The sequence below is a fragment of the Zea mays genome, chromosome 3 (genome assembly GCF_902167145.1).
Source record: "Zea mays cultivar B73 chromosome 3, Zm-B73-REFERENCE-NAM-5.0, whole genome shotgun sequence".
Lineage (NCBI taxonomy): Eukaryota > Viridiplantae > Streptophyta > Magnoliopsida > Poales > Poaceae > Zea > Zea mays.
This window is the reverse complement of record NC_050098.1, coordinates 135,552,602-135,569,641: the sequence shown is the minus strand read 5'-3', so window position 1 is coordinate 135,569,641 and position 17,040 is coordinate 135,552,602.

Sequence of the window (17,040 nt, the reverse complement as noted above, 5' to 3'; positions counted from 1 at the left end):
GCAACAAGAGCTCGCAACACAACTCAATGAGTTCACAACTCAACAAGAGCTCTAGATGCTATCACAATGAACCAAATGCTCGGAATCGATGTCTTGGTGCTTAGGAATGTTGTAGGAATACTTGGTATCCTCCTCCATGCGCCTAGGGGTCCCTTTTATAGCCCCAAGGCAGCTAGGAGCCATTGAGAGCAAATCTGGAAGGCTGATCTTGCCTTTTGTCGACTGGTGCACCGGACAGTCCGGTGCACACCGGACACTGTCCGGTGCACACCGGACACTGTCCGGTGCCCGATTTCTTTCCTTGAACGGCGCAGCCGACCGTTGGCCGCCAGAGAGCCGTTGGCGCACCGGACATGTCCGGTGCACACCGGACAGTCCGGTGCCCCCTTCTAGCCGTTGGCTCGGCCACGTGTCCCGCGCAGATCGCGCGGCCGACCGTTGGCCCGGCCGACCGTTGGCTCACCGGACAGTCCGGTGTACACCGGACAGTCCGGTGTACACCGGACAGTCCGGTGAATTATAGCCGTACGTCGCCGGTAAATTCCCGAGAGCGGCCAGTTCGCCCGAGTCAGTCTGGCGCACCGGACACTGTCCGGTGCACCACCGGACAGTCCGGTGCTCCAGACCGAACAGCCTTTTGGCTGTACACAGCCAACTTTTCTCTGACTTGATTTCTCCTGTTTCAAGCACTTAGACACAATACATTAGTCTTCAAAACAATGTACTAAGGCTTAGAAACATACCTTTACTCTTGATTTGCACTTTGTCCATCCATGGGTATAGATTCACATTTAAGCACTTGTGTTGGCACTCAATCACCAAAATACTTAGAAATGGCCCAAGGGCACATTTCCCTTTCAATCTCCCCCTTTTTGGTGATTTATGCCAACACAACATAAAGCAACTAGAACAAGTGCAATATCACTTCAAATAAAACTCAAATTTATTTTGATTCAATTTTGGCATATATGGATCATCCTTTGCCACCACTTGGTTTGTTTTTGCAAATAAAAACTCAAATTTCTATCTCTAAGTCAAACACACATGTTAAGTCATAAAGAGAGTCATTTCAGGAGTATTTGATTCAGGATTCCAAAAACTCCCCCTTTTTCCCATAATCAACATTTCTCCCCACAAGAAGCCAACTTTTGACAAGAGAGACAATAAAAGAGTTTTGACAAAACAAAAAACTCTATTCTACTATTTTCAAAATCTCTCAAGTGGTAGTTGATCCATTTATCACTTTGGCCTTTATTTTCTCCCCTTTTGGCATCAAGCACCAAAACAGGATCAATCTTGGCCTTTTAACCCCATTGCCTCACCAAAATCTTCAATTAAGAGCAAATAGGCAATAAGAGTTAAAAGATGAACTTGAAAAAGTTACTCTTTTCATCGGAGTGAAGTCTTGCATGGTCCAAGTCCACCTTTTCCCTTTTAATTCTCCTTCGAGACTAAAACAAGCAAACTCAAGCATATGGTTAGTCTCAAAGGGTCAAGTTGTAACACATCTCCCCCTAAAACTGTGCATCACTTTGCAACGGACTTGTGAGGTCCAGGGAGTGTTTGTACAACTTGAGCACCATACTAAACAACAAAATGCAAAAAAAAAGAACATGATCAAAAGCATAAATACATGTATGCTACAATTCAATCCAAGTTCCGCGAATCTAAGACATTTAGCTCACTACGCAGCCTGCAAAAGGTCTTCTCATCTAGAGGCTTGGTAAAGATATCGGCTAGCTGGTTCTCGGTGCTAACATGAAACACTTCGATATCTCCCTTTTGCTGGTGGTCTCTCAAAAAGTGATGCCGGATGTCAATGTGCTTTGTGCGGCTGTGTTCAACAGGATTTTCCGCCATGCGGATAGCACTCTCATTGTCACATAGGAGTGGGACTTTGCTCAGTTTGTAGCCAAGGTCCCGAAGGGTTTGCCTCATCCAAAGTAGTTGCGCGCAACACTGCCCTGCGGCAACATACTCGGCCTCAGCGGTGGATAGGGCAACGGAGGTTTGTTTCTTAGAGTTCCACGACACCAGGGACCTTCCTAAGAATTGGCACGTCCCTGATGTACTCTTCCTATCGACCTTACATCCAGCATAGTCGGAATCTGAGTATCCAACCAAGTCAAAGGTAGACCCCTTTGGATACCAGAGCCCGAAGCAAGGCGTAGCAACCAAATATCTAAGAATTCGCTTCACCGCCACTAAGTGACACTCCTTAGGATCGGATTGAAATCTAGCACACATGCATACGCTAAGCATAATATCCGGTCTACTAGCACATAAATAAAGTAAAGACCCTATCATTGACCGGTATGCTTTTTGATCAACGGACTTACCTCCTTTGTTGAGGTCGGTGTGTCCGTCGGTCCCCATCGGAGTCTTTGCGGGCTTGGCATCCTTCATCCCAAACCGCTTCAGCAAGTCTTGCGTGTACTTTGTTTGGGAGATGAAGGTGCCGTCCTTGAGTTGCTTCACTTGAAACCCAAGGAAGTAGTTCAACTCGCCCATCATCGACATCTCGAATTTCTGCATCATAACCCTGCTAAACTCTTCACAAGACTTTTGGTTAGTAGAACGAAATATTATGTCATCGACATAAATTTGGCACACAAAAAGATCACCGTCGCAAGTCTTAGTAAAAAGAGTTGGATCGGCTTTCCCAACCTTGAAAGCATTAGCAATTAAGAAGTCTCTAAGGCATTCATACCATGCTCTTGGGGCTTGCTTAAGTCCATAGAGCACCTTAGAGAGCTTACACACGTGGTCGGGGTACCGTTCATCCTCGAAGCCAGGGGGTTGCTCCACGTACACCTCCTCCTTGATTGGCCCATTGAGGAAAGTGCTCTTCACATCCATTTGGTACAACCTGAAAGAATGGTGAGCGGCATATGCTAGCAAGATACGAATTGATTCTAGCCTAGCCACAGGAACAAACGTCTCCTCAAAGTCCAAACCTGCGACTTGGGCATAACCTTTTGCCACAATTCGAGCCTTGTTCCTCGTCACCACCCCGTGCTCGTCCTGTTTGTTGCGGAACACCCACTTGGTTCCCACAACATTTTGCTTGGGACGAGGCACCAGTGTCCAAACTTCATTGCGCTTGAAGTTGTTGAGTTCCTCCTGCATGGCCAATACCCAATCCGGATCTAGCAAGGCCTCCTCTACCCTGAAAGGCTCAATAGAAGAGACAAAGGAGTAATGCTCACAAAAATTAACTAATCGAGATCGAGTAGTTACTCCCTTGCTAATGTCACCCAAAATTTGGTCGACGGGATGATCCCTTTGAATCACCGCTCGAACTTGGGTTGGAGGTGCCGGTTGCGCTTCTTCCTCCATCACGTGATCATCTTGTGCTCCCCCTTGATCACACGCCTCCTTTTGATGAACCTGTTCATCGTCTTGAGTTGGGAGATGTACCGTTGTTGAGGAAGAAGGTTGATCTCGTTCATCTTGTTCCTGTGGCCGCACTTCTCCAATCACCATGGTTCGTATAGCGGCCGTCGGAACATCTTCTTCATCTACATCATCACAATCAACAACTTGCTCTCTTGGAGAGCCATTAGTCTCATCAAATACAACGTCGCTAGAGACTTCAACCAAACCCGATGATTTGTTGAAGACTCTATACGCCTTTGTATTTGAGTCATAACCTAACAAAAACCCTTCCACAGCTTTGGGAGCAAATTTAGAATTTCTACCCTTCTTCACTAGAATGTAGCACCTGCTCCCAAATACACGAAAGTAAGATACATTAGGTTTGTTACCGGTTAGTAGCTCATACGAAGTCTTCTTGAGGAGGCGATGAAGGTAGACCCTATTGATGGCGTGGCAAGCCGTGTTCACGGCTTCCGACCAAAAACGCTCGGGGGTCTTGAATTCTCCAAGCATCATCCTCGCCATATCGATTAGCGTCCTATTCTTCCTCTCTACCACACCATTTTGCTGTGGTGTGTAGGGAGCGGAGAACTCATGCTTGATCCCTTCCTCCTCAAGGAACTCCTCCACTTGAAGGTTCTTGAACTCGGACCCGTTGTCGCTCCTTATCTTCTTCACCTTGAGCTCAAACTCATTTTGAGCTCTCCTGAGGAAGCGCTTGAGGGTCCCTTGGGTTTCAGACTTATCCTGCAAAAATAACACCCAAGTGAAGCGGGAAAAGTCATCAACAATAACTAAACCATACTTACTTCTTCCTATGCTTAGATAGGCGACGGGTCCGAAGAGGTCCATATGTAGCAGCTCCAGGGGTCTTGATGTGGTCATCACATTCTTGCTGTGATGCGCTCCTCCCACCTGTTTACCTGCCTGACAAGCTGTACAAGGTCTATCTTTTTCGAATTGTACGTTAGTCAAACCTATCACGTGTTCTCCCTTTAGAAGCTTGTGAAGGTTCTTCATCCCCACATGTGCTAAGCGGCGATGCCACAGCCAGCCCATGCTAGTCTTAGCAATTAAGCATGCATCTAGACCGGCCTCTTCTTTTGCAAAATCAACTAAGTAAAGCTTGTCGTCTAATACACCCTTAAAGGCTAGTGAACCATCACTTCTTCTAAAGACAAACACATCTACATTTGTAAAAAGACAATTATATCCCATATTGCATAGTTGACTAACAGATAGCAAATTGTAACCAAGAGACTCAACTAAAAACACATTGGAGATAGAGTGCTCATTAGAAATTGCAATTTTACCTAGCCCTTTTACCTTGCCTTGATTCCCATCACCGAATATAATTGAATCTTGGGAATCCTTATTCTTGACGTAGGAGGTGAACATCTTCTTCTCCCCCGTCATATGGTTTGTGCATCCGCTGTCGATAATCCAGCTTGAACCCCCGGATGCATAAACCTGCAAGGCAAATTTAGGCTTGGGTCTTAGGTACCCAACTCATGTTGGGTCCTACAAGGTTAGTGCAAATATCCTTAGGGACCCAAATGCAAGTTTTGTCTCCCTTGCATTTTGCCCCTAACTTCCTAGCAACTATTTTCTTATCCTTTCTACAGATAGCAAAGGAAGCATTTAAAACATGATAAATTGTAGAGGGTTCATTCATTACTTTCCTAGGAACATTAACAACATTTCTCCTAGGCATATTATGAACAACATTTCTCCTACCAACATTTCTATCATGCACATAAGAAGAACTAGAAGCAAACATGTCATGAGAATCAAAAGCATCATATGCGTTACATCTCCTATAAGCATTTCTAGATTGTCTCCTATCATGGTACATAAAGGCATGGTTCTTTTGTACACTACTAGCCATAGGGGCCTTCCCTTTCTCCTTGGCGAAGATGGGAGCCTTATGGCTTGTCAAGTTCTTGGCTTCCTTCTTGTATCCAAGTCCATCCTTAATTGAGGGGTGTCTACCAATTGTATAGGCATCCCTTGCAAATTTTAGCTTATCAAAATTACTCTTGCTAGTCTTAAGTTGAGCATTAAGACTAGCCAATTCATCATTAAGTTTGGCAATTGAAACTAGGTGTTCACTACAAGCATCAATGTCAAAATCTTTACACCTATTGCAAGTTTCAACAATTTCTACACAAGATGTTGATTTACTAGCTATTTCTAACTTAGCATTCAAATCATCATTAACACTTTTTAATTTAGAGATGGATTCATGACAAGTAGATAATTCACTAGAGAGCATTTCATTCCTTTTTAATTTCTAGAGCAAGAGAATTTTATGCACTAACAAATTTATCATGCTCCTCATATAAAAGATCCTCTTGTTTTTCTAGTAATCTATTCTTGTCATTCAAAGCATCAATCAACTCATTAATCTTATTAATTTTAGATCTATCTAATCCCTTGAATAAGCATGAGTAATCTATCTCATCATCATCACTAGACTCATCCTCACTTGAAAAAGCATAAGTACTAGTATCATGAGTGCTTACTTTCTTCTCCCTTGCCATGAGGCAAGTGTGACGCTCGTTGGGGAAGAGGGATGACTTGTTGAAGGCGGTGGCGGCGAGTCCTTCATTATCGGAGTCGGAGGAGGAGCAATCCGAATCCCACTCCTTTCCGATATGTGCCTCGCCCTTGGCCTTCTTGTAATGCTTCTTCTTCTCCCTTTTGTTCACCTTTTCCTGGTCACTTTCATTATCGGGACAGTTAGCAATGAAATGACCAATCTTACCACATTTGAAGCACGGGCGCTTCTCCTTTGTCTTGGTCTTGCTTGGTTGTCCCTTGCGACCTTTAAGCGTCGTCTTGAAGCGCTTAATGATGAGGGCCATCTCCTCATTATTTAGCCCGGCCGCCTCAACTTGCGCCACCTTGCTCGGTAGCGCCTCCTTGCTCCTCGTTGCCTTGAGAGCAATGAGTTGAGGCTCATGAATAGGACCGTTCAACGCGTCGTCCACATATCTTGCCTCCTTGATCATCATTCGCCCGCTTACGAACTTCCCCAGAACTTCTTCGGGCGACATCTTGGTGTACCTAGGATTTTCACGAATATTGTTCACCAAATGAGGATCAAGAACGGTAAAGGACCTTAGCATTAGGCGGACGACGTCGTGATCCGTCCATCGCGTGCTTCCGTAGCTCCTTATTTTGTTGATAAGGGTCTTGAGCCGGTTGTATGTTTGAGTTGGCTCCTCGCCCCTTATCACTGCGAACCGTCCAAGCTCGCCCTCCACCAACTCCATCTTGGTGAGCAAGGTGACATCATTCCCCTCATGAGAGATCTTGAGGGTGTCCCAGATCTGCTTGGCATTGTCCAAGCCGCTCACCTTATGGTACTCGTCCCTGCACAAAGAGGCTAGCAACACAGTAGTAGCTTGTGCATTTTTATGAATCTGTTCATTAATAAACATGGGACTATCTGTACTATCAAAGTGCATTCCACTTTCTACAATCTCCCATATGCTAGGATGGAGAGAGAACAAGTGACTACGCATTTTGTGACTCCAAAATCCGTAGTCCTCTCCATCAAAATGAGGAGGCTTACCAAGTGGAATAGATAATAAATGAGCATTAGTACTTTGAGGAATACGAGAGTAATCAAAAGAAAAGTTCGAATTGACCGGTTTCTTTCTCTCGTATTCGTTGTGGTCGTCGTCCTTTTGGGAGGAAGTAGACTCATCGCTGTCGTAGTAGACGATCTCCTTGATGCGTCTTGTCTTCTTCTTCTTCCCATCTTTGCGTCTGTGGCCCGAGCCCGAGTCGTTGGAATTGTCATCCCTTGGCTCGTTGACGAAGGACTCCTTCTCCTTGTCGTTGATCACGATTCCCTTCCCTTTAGGATCCATCTCTTCGGGCGGTTAGTCCCTTTGTGAAGAGAACGGCTCTGATACCAATTGAGAGCACCTAGAGGGGGGGTGAATAGGTGATCCTGCGAAACTTAAACTTATAGCCACAAAAACTTGTTAAGTGTTAGCACAATAATCGCCAAGTGGCTAGAGAGGAGTCTCAACAAAACACAATACCACAAGAGATCAATCACAGAGATGACACATTGGTTTATCCCGTGGTTCGGCCAAGACCAACGCTTGTCTACTCCATGTTGTGGCGTCCCAACGGACGAGGGTTGCAATCAACCCCTCTCAAGCGGTCCAAAGACCAACTTGAATACCACGGTGTTTTGCTTTGCCTTTCAATATCCCGTTTGCAAGGAATCTCCACAACTTGGAGCCTCTCGCCCTTACACTTGAGATTCACAAAGAAATATGGAGTAAGGGAGGAACTAGCAACGCACACAAGACTCAAAATCAGAGCAACAGCACGCACACAAGTCGCAACAAGAGCTCGCAACACAACTCAATGAGTTCACAACTCAACAAGAGCTCTAGATGCTATCACAATGAACCAAATGCTCGGAATCGATGTCTTGGTGCTTAGGAATGTTGTAGGAATACTTGGTATCCTCCTCCATGCGCCTAGGGGTCCCTTTTATAGCCCCAAGGCAGCTAGGAGCCGTTGAGAGCAAATCTGGAAGGCTGATCTTGCCTTCTGTCGACTGGTGCACCGGACAGTCCGGTGCCCGATTTCTTTCCTTGAACGACGCAGCCGACCGTTGGCCGCCAGAGAGCCGTTGGCGCACCGGACATGTCCGGTGCACATCGGACAGTCCGGTGCCCCCTTCTAGCCGTTGGCTCGGCCACGTGTCCCGCGCAGATCGCGCGGCCGACCGTTGGCCCGGCCGACCGTTGGCTCACCGGACAGTCCGGTGTACACCGGACAGTCCGGTGAATTATAGTCATACGTCGCCGGTAAATTCCCGAGAGCGGCCAGTTCGCCCGAGTCAGTCTGGCGCACCGGACACTGTCCGGTGCACCACCGGACAGTCCGGTGCTCCAGACCGAACAGCCTTTTGGCTGTACACAGCCAACTTTTCTCTGACTCGATTTCTCCTGTTTCAAGCACTTAGACACAATACATTAGTCTTCAAAACAATGTACTAAGGCTTAGAAACATACCTTTACTCTTGATTTGCACTTTGTCCATCCATGGGTATAGATTCACATTTAAGCACTTGTGTTGGCACTCAATCACCAAAATACTTAGAAATGGCCTAAGGGCACATTTCCCTTTCAAGGTGTGCCCCCACCGATCAGCTCGACCTTCTTCCCCAACCGCCTCCACCCACGGCGCGAGAAGCACAGCTATGAGTCCTCTCCCTCTGCTCCCTCCCTCACGCGTCCGTCCCCCCTGCCCCCACGATCTACGCCCCACTTTCGGCTGTTCTCGTGAGTGCTGTCAATAGGGAACACACTCGCGCCCTCTCCTCTTCTTCACTCGCTCTCTACCATCGAAACAGTAAAGCACTGGCGTCGTCGTTTACCAAAATTCGTCGAGCTCGCTCCATCTTCATCCAATTGGTTGCGCGGTCATCTTCCCCAAGTCCTTCTGCATCTTCCCGTGCTCTCACTTTTTAGGATTGGTGACCTCTACATCCCTGGTCACACGCAATTGTGACCTCCGTTCGCCGGCCATGGTGGACTGTCCGCAGAACTCCCTTGTCCGGTCGTTTTGCTGACCTAGCCGAGTTCACCATCCTCTCCTCTTTGTCCTCATGTCTCAAGTTCTTCGAACCGTGGATCGCATGTCGTTTTCCACGTTCTTCTGCAAGGTGTCGTCATCGGCCATGGTGCCCGGCCCCAGCACAGTGGCGCGACTCGCCTGACATGGCTGGCACGACCCTCGCGCGTGCGTTGGCGCGACCCGCTGCTCGTGGTTAGTGCGGTTGGACCGACCATGGCGTGGCCAGGCTAGTGCCTCAGCGCGGCCCGTGCGTGTGTGCCTCGGCGTGGCCTGCGCAGCCCCGACTCGGTTTTTGCGTGGCCCAACGCAGCAGCGGACTCACCGTTCTTGTGCCTCGCCGCGAGCTCGTCTGCCCATCTGTCGTTGTTGCGAGGTGAGTATCGTCTGCGCGTTAGTAACTTTGTTTCACCATGTCGCACGTTTTAAATAATTAATTATATTTTTGTTTAACTAACGTTAATTGATTAGACTTTTAAACTAAACTAATTTATATTTATTAACTTGTGCCTTATCAATGCACGTCGACGATATTAATATTAACTCAAACGTTTTGCCCTAATGTTCGTTTAATATGAATGCGGCGTTTATTTAATTTATCTCGCGTATCACATACGCGGTTTTGCACGTGGTTACGTGATGTTCCGCGTGTTGTTCGCGCTCGTTGTTTACGTTGTTTCGCGCAGTCGCGCGAGTTATTAAATCCGTTACGACCCCTTCATAACAATATCGTCAACATGTTAATAATATTATTTCATCGTGTCACAAGTCTATATTATTTAATTAGCTATTAATTCGATACTTGTTAAAATGATCTTCTAATTAAAACCGTTTTATAGTTTTTAACTCGCGCTTTTATAAATAAATGTTAACTTAATTAATACCAATTTAAATGTTTTTTTCTTTAATTCATGTCGAGTATAATCACGTTATCGGTTAGCGAGTATCGTGTGTTGTCGCGCACATTATTTCGCATATCAATCGTGCGCCGTTTGCGCGTTATCGTGCCGTTCGCGCGCATAGTCGCGTTGACTCGTGTGTGTCGCGCACTGTCGTGCGCATTGTTTTGCGTGTGTCGCGCGTGCTATTCACGCGCATTGTTGCATGTCGTGTGCGTGCGTCGTCGCGTGACGATCACGTGTGTCGCGCGGCGTCTGCGCGTGATAATAAATTGTTTTTCGCTTATAAACACTCATGTTAACGATGTTAATACGTCATATCATATATTTTAGATAATTAACTTAAGGTTTGCTCGACTAATATTTATTAGATTAATATTCTAACCAGATTAAATGTGTAGTGTTCCACTTAGGCTTTTATAATAAATATTTAACATTTGTTTAGTATAAACGTGTCACCTATTTAGTTTTCTTACCTGTCGCGCGTGATGTTCCGCACGTGGTGGCGTTCTCGTTCGCTGGTCGCGCGCGTTGTTTCGTATGTCGTCAGTGTGCTATGTCGCGCGTGTCCGCGCGTCATTTGCATGCTGTCGTGTTGGGTTCGCCGTCATCACGTTGTCTACGCGTGCCACGCGTGGTGCGCGCGCTAGGTCGCGTGCGGTCGTGCTGTTTCACGCGTTACGTATTTCATCTCGCTCCACTAATTCGTCCCGCTTAGAGTCGCTGATGTTATTTAAATAACTTATTTAACTAAGAATTGTTAGTGTGGTCAGCTAAGTAAAACTATGCGATAGCTCTAGTTTCATTTTAAATAAATATTGATTAATATAATCAGATCAAACTAAATGTTATGATTAATACTCGTTTAGTGTAGACGCGGTAACTTCTCTACCGTAGCCTTGACCTCGCGTTTCTTTTTCCTCGCGTGACCGTAGTAACACACTCTATTTCGTTTTGCATGTTTTATTATGTTTGTATTTGTATGGTGTAATGTTCTTATGCATATATGTGTTTGCTTGCTTGTGTGTGTTCATCTTCGCTTCGCATTGCGATTAGAGTGCGATCCATCTCCAAGCTTCAAGGAATCGACGGTCAAGCTTCGACAACCAAGTGATCAAGCTCTCTGAGTTCTATGAGGCTGAAGATCCTGAGCATCTGTTTGGTGAAGGCAAGTGTCATCTGACCTATTATGTCCTACTTAATCTATAATTCACTGTCCCGCATTACATTATTGAAACTTAAGGATTGACTAGTCTGTATTTACCTTATCCTTGTTTACCTTTTTGGGTTAACCATGGTTAGCTTATGCTATTGCTTTAACTTAATCAATGAACATGATGTGATTATTTATGATACGATGATGTTATACCGATGATGATATTGTGATACTCTAGGGGCCTCAGGCCATTTTCCTGAGTAACTCTCCGTAAGGACCTGTTCATGGAGTGACCACCCGAGATAACAGTGCAGCCATGAGGGTGGAATGAGACGCCCTTAGCTAATTAATTAGATGAACCTGGGGGTGTAGTTGGCTTTGCCGGAGGGTCGTCAATGGGGGCCGGGGCATAGTGCTCGCTCTGCCAAGGGGGGGATGCAGAGGTTCATTCGATTTGGTTTTGTGAGTCACCCACCTTGGGAGGTGTACTGCGTTTGTACGACTGGCGAAACCTTACGAGCAGCTATGCACCAGGGGTGTCTTTGTAAAGGCTACGTAGTGATACCCTGTCAGGACACCTAGGTAGTGGTCAATGGGGAGTAGCTCTCTCTGGGCAGAAAGGGAATCACGACTCGTGGGTAAAGTGTGCGACCTCTGAAGAGGATTAGAAACTGATATATCAGTCGTGCTCACGGTTATGAGCGGCCTTGGGATCCTCTTTGATTAGAGATACAGATGATTAGAGATACAGATGATCTGAGATACAATGATTATATTGATGGTTTTGGTTCGATGATGATAATGATGTTCCTCGATGAGGAAATGTTTCACATGTTGGTTATATGATAAAACTTGGATTCCACTAATAATAAATATCTGAACAACTAAAAGCAACTGCTTTGACCCTAACCCCAAATAAAGCTACTCCACTTTAGCCAAACGGGACATTTGCTGAGTACGTTGATGTGCACTCACCCCTGCTTTCACAAAACACCAGGTTGCCTTTGGTGCAATCTATGCTCAGGTAAAGAAGAAGGCATCGAGGCAGATCTCCAGGAGTTCCAGGACTTCGACGAGTTCGAGGATTAGGCTAGCGACCTCCCCCAGTCAGCTGTCTGTGGTGGGTTTATTTTTACGTTGGCTACGTTTCGATTCTGTGTACTTTGATTTATATTATGTAAATGACTCTAGTCTTTAATATTATTACTTATTCTTTATTGTATTCGAAGCATTGTGCTATGATGAGTCATTTATGTAATCGTTGTGTACGTGAATTTCTGATCCTGCCATGTACATGGTTCGCATTCGGTTTACCTTCTAAAACCGGGTGTGACACGTACCCTGCATGCGCGGAACACGACCTTGGGAACCTTTGTGCCCACCTTTGCGTCTCCTTCGGTCGTCTTCGATTGCACCCGAGCGAGGCCCACTTGGTGCCTTACGGGCGACCCATTGGAGGCCTCATAGGCGGCCCACAAAGCATAACAGTGCCATGATGACCTAGGAGATATCTATCCCCCATAGTGCCTCCGCGGCCATGGCCACTATACGAACACTACCCATACCCCATTGTACTGGACACTCACGCGTCACCTCTGACCAGCCGCATGCCCATCCTCAGCCCTACGCTTGGTTCCCCCCCCCCACACGCGTTGACCCTACATTGCAGGGAACGACCATGACTGTGGTACCTAGCGTGTCTGAGTGTTGGAGTGAAAATAATCGAGATATATCTTATTCCATTCTGCTCCAATTTCTACATTAGGATGTTCGAATTAATATTCACGAATATCTTGAAAGTTTTCGTTTTTTTGACAAATGTGTAAATAGGACAAAAATGATATCAAAGTTTTTTGACCGTTTTCGTTTTTCCCATTTTAAGTCAGAATATTCCATTTTTATCTGCATATAATATTCCATTTTTGATAATGCACAAATCATAGACAACTATGCCATATCGCAACACTAACTTATAATTGATTGTTTTCTTTGGTAGACATATGTATATTATAATTTATGGCTTTCATACAATTTTATTTTTATACTCTATGCGACAGTGTTTCCATTTTTTATGTCTCATTTTGATTTGTTCCATCTGTTGTAGTATGTTTTTGTCATCCTTCTAGTCCCATTTCTATCCCATTTTTTGATGGTCATGTTTCCTATTATGTTTTTGAAATAAAATGTGAAAATAAAAATAGGAGAGGGATTATCCTGACCAGTCATGTTCGTGTTCATCCCTACCTAGGTGTGAAACTATCAGGAGGAAGAAGTCATGTGCATTTTTGCATTGTAGCCCTTGACATGTGGGTTGGATGTAAGTGAGATAAATATGGATGTGGAGAGCTATATCAAACATGCTCTTATATAGTTAGTGTTAGTCTAAGTAGTAAATTTGAATCAATTGAAAACTATTGGCTTTAAAGGGACCATGATACCTAAGAGGGGGTGAATTAGGCAATATAATTTCTCTCTAAACTATTATCTCTACTTTTTGCTTACTCATATACAATTAATAAATTAACTTATGTGCAAATATGGTTTAAGTAAGTCTTGTTATCTCTAGCATAAAAGAGTTATACAACTTAGGTTCCAGACCTATCCACTAGCCTAAAATAAGTTGGAAAGGAAGAGCACACATCCAAGGTACACAATGTAAATGTGGAAGCTTATGTAAAATAGAGATATAATGAATCTGATATTTTTTATCGAGGTATCAAGAAACACAAAAGCTTCTCCCTAATCCTTATTGGAGCCTGATGCAAGGGAAGCCCAAGTGAAGACCAAGCTTTTGATTGAGTAACACTGTGGATAGCCACAATCCTTCCCCGTGTGCAAATAGTGTCTCTGGTGTGGCCTCTCCCGAATGTTGTCCATCATATTCACTATCAAGTTTTTGGCCAAAACATCGTAGATCTCATTCTCTCTAGTACATAGTGGTGGTCACACCATAAACGTGGTTGGTGTGATCTCACAGGACTATAAACCCCTCTAGTACAACTATTATAATGGTGTGTGCAAGCAACAAGGAGTAAGAGGTGTCTAATCCTCACTTCTAACATTAGGGAAAATATCCTCTAGTATGTAGTGACGATTACACCACAAATTAAGTTGGTGTGATCTCGCAAGACTATCCCCTTTGGTACAACCATTACAATGGTACGCGCAAGCACCAACGGGTAATAGGTCTCTAATACTCACTTCTGACGCTAGGGAATAAACTTATAGAAATCACTATTGTAGCGGCGTAACTAACCAAAGCACTTTGCATAACACATACGCTAATCACCAAGTGATCTTTGAGCACTTGGGTGCTAGAGCTACTAGGAATGAGTCTCAACTCACTTGCAAAGTTTTGTAGCTCCCACACTATTCAAATGGCCGATTGGGGTGGTATATATAGCATCCAAGTCCAAAACTAGATGTTGAAAGTGAAGCAGAGTTTTTGAGCACTCATGGGATACTCCAGTGATTGCATCGAACATGTTGGTGCATGTCCATATCAACAACCGATTGGAATTAGATGTTGCTAGCCTTCTGGGTATAGGCATCTACTGCTTTGCTGGTGTTATACTGGACACTTACGTTGTGTCATAGAATTTCCCAAATTTCTTTGAGACCTATCTGAGTACCTTATCCAATTGGATACGTGGTGCAAACATGATAGGTATGATACATTGTAGGTTCCCTAAAACATGTTGTGATATTCTCTAGATGTCGTATCTAGTGCCCCATCTAATGCACACCTACATGTCTAGTGTACTCTTTTTCAATAGTCCTTCTTAGGTACAACACTACTCATATTCGTTAATCTGCTGGTGCTTCTCTAGACACATCTGATGCTAGTAAGTGATATGTTTTTATTCATTTCTTCATGTGTCTTTGTCTAAGCTTCTTCCATCTTATGTCTTGGACCCGTTCATACTCTTGTAGATCTTCAATCATGTCTTATAGTGTCTTGCTCAAAGTGTTGATCATCCAAATTAGCACTAATCTTATGTCCAAGTCCACTCGCGCATCCTTTGAACAATATCTAAAACACTAACAAATAATGTTCGTGTAATGGTTATGTTGATCATAAAACACCAAAACTCAACCACCAATGGGCCTTAGTCCATTTTTCTTACAATCTCCCGTTTTTGGTGATTGATGACAACAAAACCAAGGCAAGAAAATAATTAAATACCAAAGAGTAAACTACAATATACTTACTAGGATGCAATGCAAGCTTCTATGATACTAAAAAGATACCATATGATAAAATGTTTTAGATGAAAACTATATTGCCCTTGCTAGATGTATCCATAGTGTGGTATGATGGACTTAAGCCCCCGTAACTCCATAATAGACTTACTCCCTTTCTTGGACCATTTCCCAAAACAAGGTAACCTTCTCCCCATTTTTAAATTTCCATTTATATTTCTTTCCCCTTTACAATCTCCCCTTATCCAAATACATCTTCCACAAAATATCACTTATAAGTTAGATATCAATCATCATAAAAGAATTGAATATTTTATGGTTTTGGTATTTGATATGGTTGGTGTTGCTTTGGTCCTATAACTTCTTACCCTTTGAAATCAAACACCAAAAAGGAAGACATTAAAGCACTAGGGAGGGGAAATTTTGTGATTCTATAAACTTATCCCCCCTTTTGATATAAAACTTCTACTTTTTGACATGGAAACTTGATCACAATTGACTCTCGTATTATATAGACTAGGCACCCCCTATATGTATGCATATATATGATAAAATAGTAACCCTTATGCATAGTTGTGTGGGAGTTTTAAAACAAGATCAAATTTAAATCTATATAATGCATAGAGAATGCAGATAAAATATGCTTAATAGATCTTGATATCAATTGGAAATTTACATTTTTGACATCGGTCTAGAGATAGCAGATGTAGAACTTCATTTGAATTTGATACCAAAGTGCATGATACCATTTGTAGCTGGAATATGTTGATTTTCTCTTTGAACTTCATTTTCCTTTCATTTATACTACTACACACATGACAACCTATGTGAAAGGTGTTAGTCTCAAAGAAACTAACTTATAGAGCGACCTCCACCTAAAGTGTGCATACAAGTTTTGAATACTTGTAGGAGACATACACTCAGACTTTTAAGATTTAAACACCATTTAATAGGGAAATATAATGGGAGTGTGAGCATTCCTTCTTGGTGATATTAGTAATATGCCATTTATAGTTTGGACTTTGCCACATAGTAGTTAAATCATATGATACTACTACCAGATACCACTTGAAAAGGTTTGAAAAAGTTATTTGATTGAAAGGAACATGCACTCCTAAGAGTGGGTGAATTAGGACTTCTACTTTTATCGCTCTAAACTAGGTCTCTAATTTTAACTCCTAAACAAAACCTATGCAGATAACCAAACAAGCTAGTGCAACTAAGGTTTTATCGAAGTTTTGCTATCTCTACGGCAAAACATGGTTATGCAACCAAGGTTATAGTCCTACCAACTAGCCTATAATCTAAGCTAGGAAAGGTAAAGCACACAACCAAAGAAAGTAATATAAATGTGGAAGCTTAATTGAGATAGGGATTACAAACTCCCATTGACGCAACGTTATTTTTAATAAGGTATCGAGAACTGTGCATGGTTCTTACTAATCCTTCTTCTCCTTGAGCGTCACTACTACTTAGGCCTTGATTGAAAAGATGGCAATCAATCAAAGGTGGAAAGAAGAAAGGGCAAACGCATGTACCTGAAGGGTTCATCAACTTGAGAGCAATGGACGTCCTACTAAACATACTAGAAGAGGCGCCTGCAAAGGAAGCACAATCCCTCAAGTCCTTAGACACCCATATGACGTGTGAGGTTTGTGGGAACACATGTCACTCAGAGAATAACTGTCCTAAGACTCACCTGAAGGAGGCGAGCTTTGTCAACACTAGAGGACTTCAATAATGGGTAACGTCCTCAGTACTAAGGTGGTAAGTCCACCCAGGACCCTCCAAATC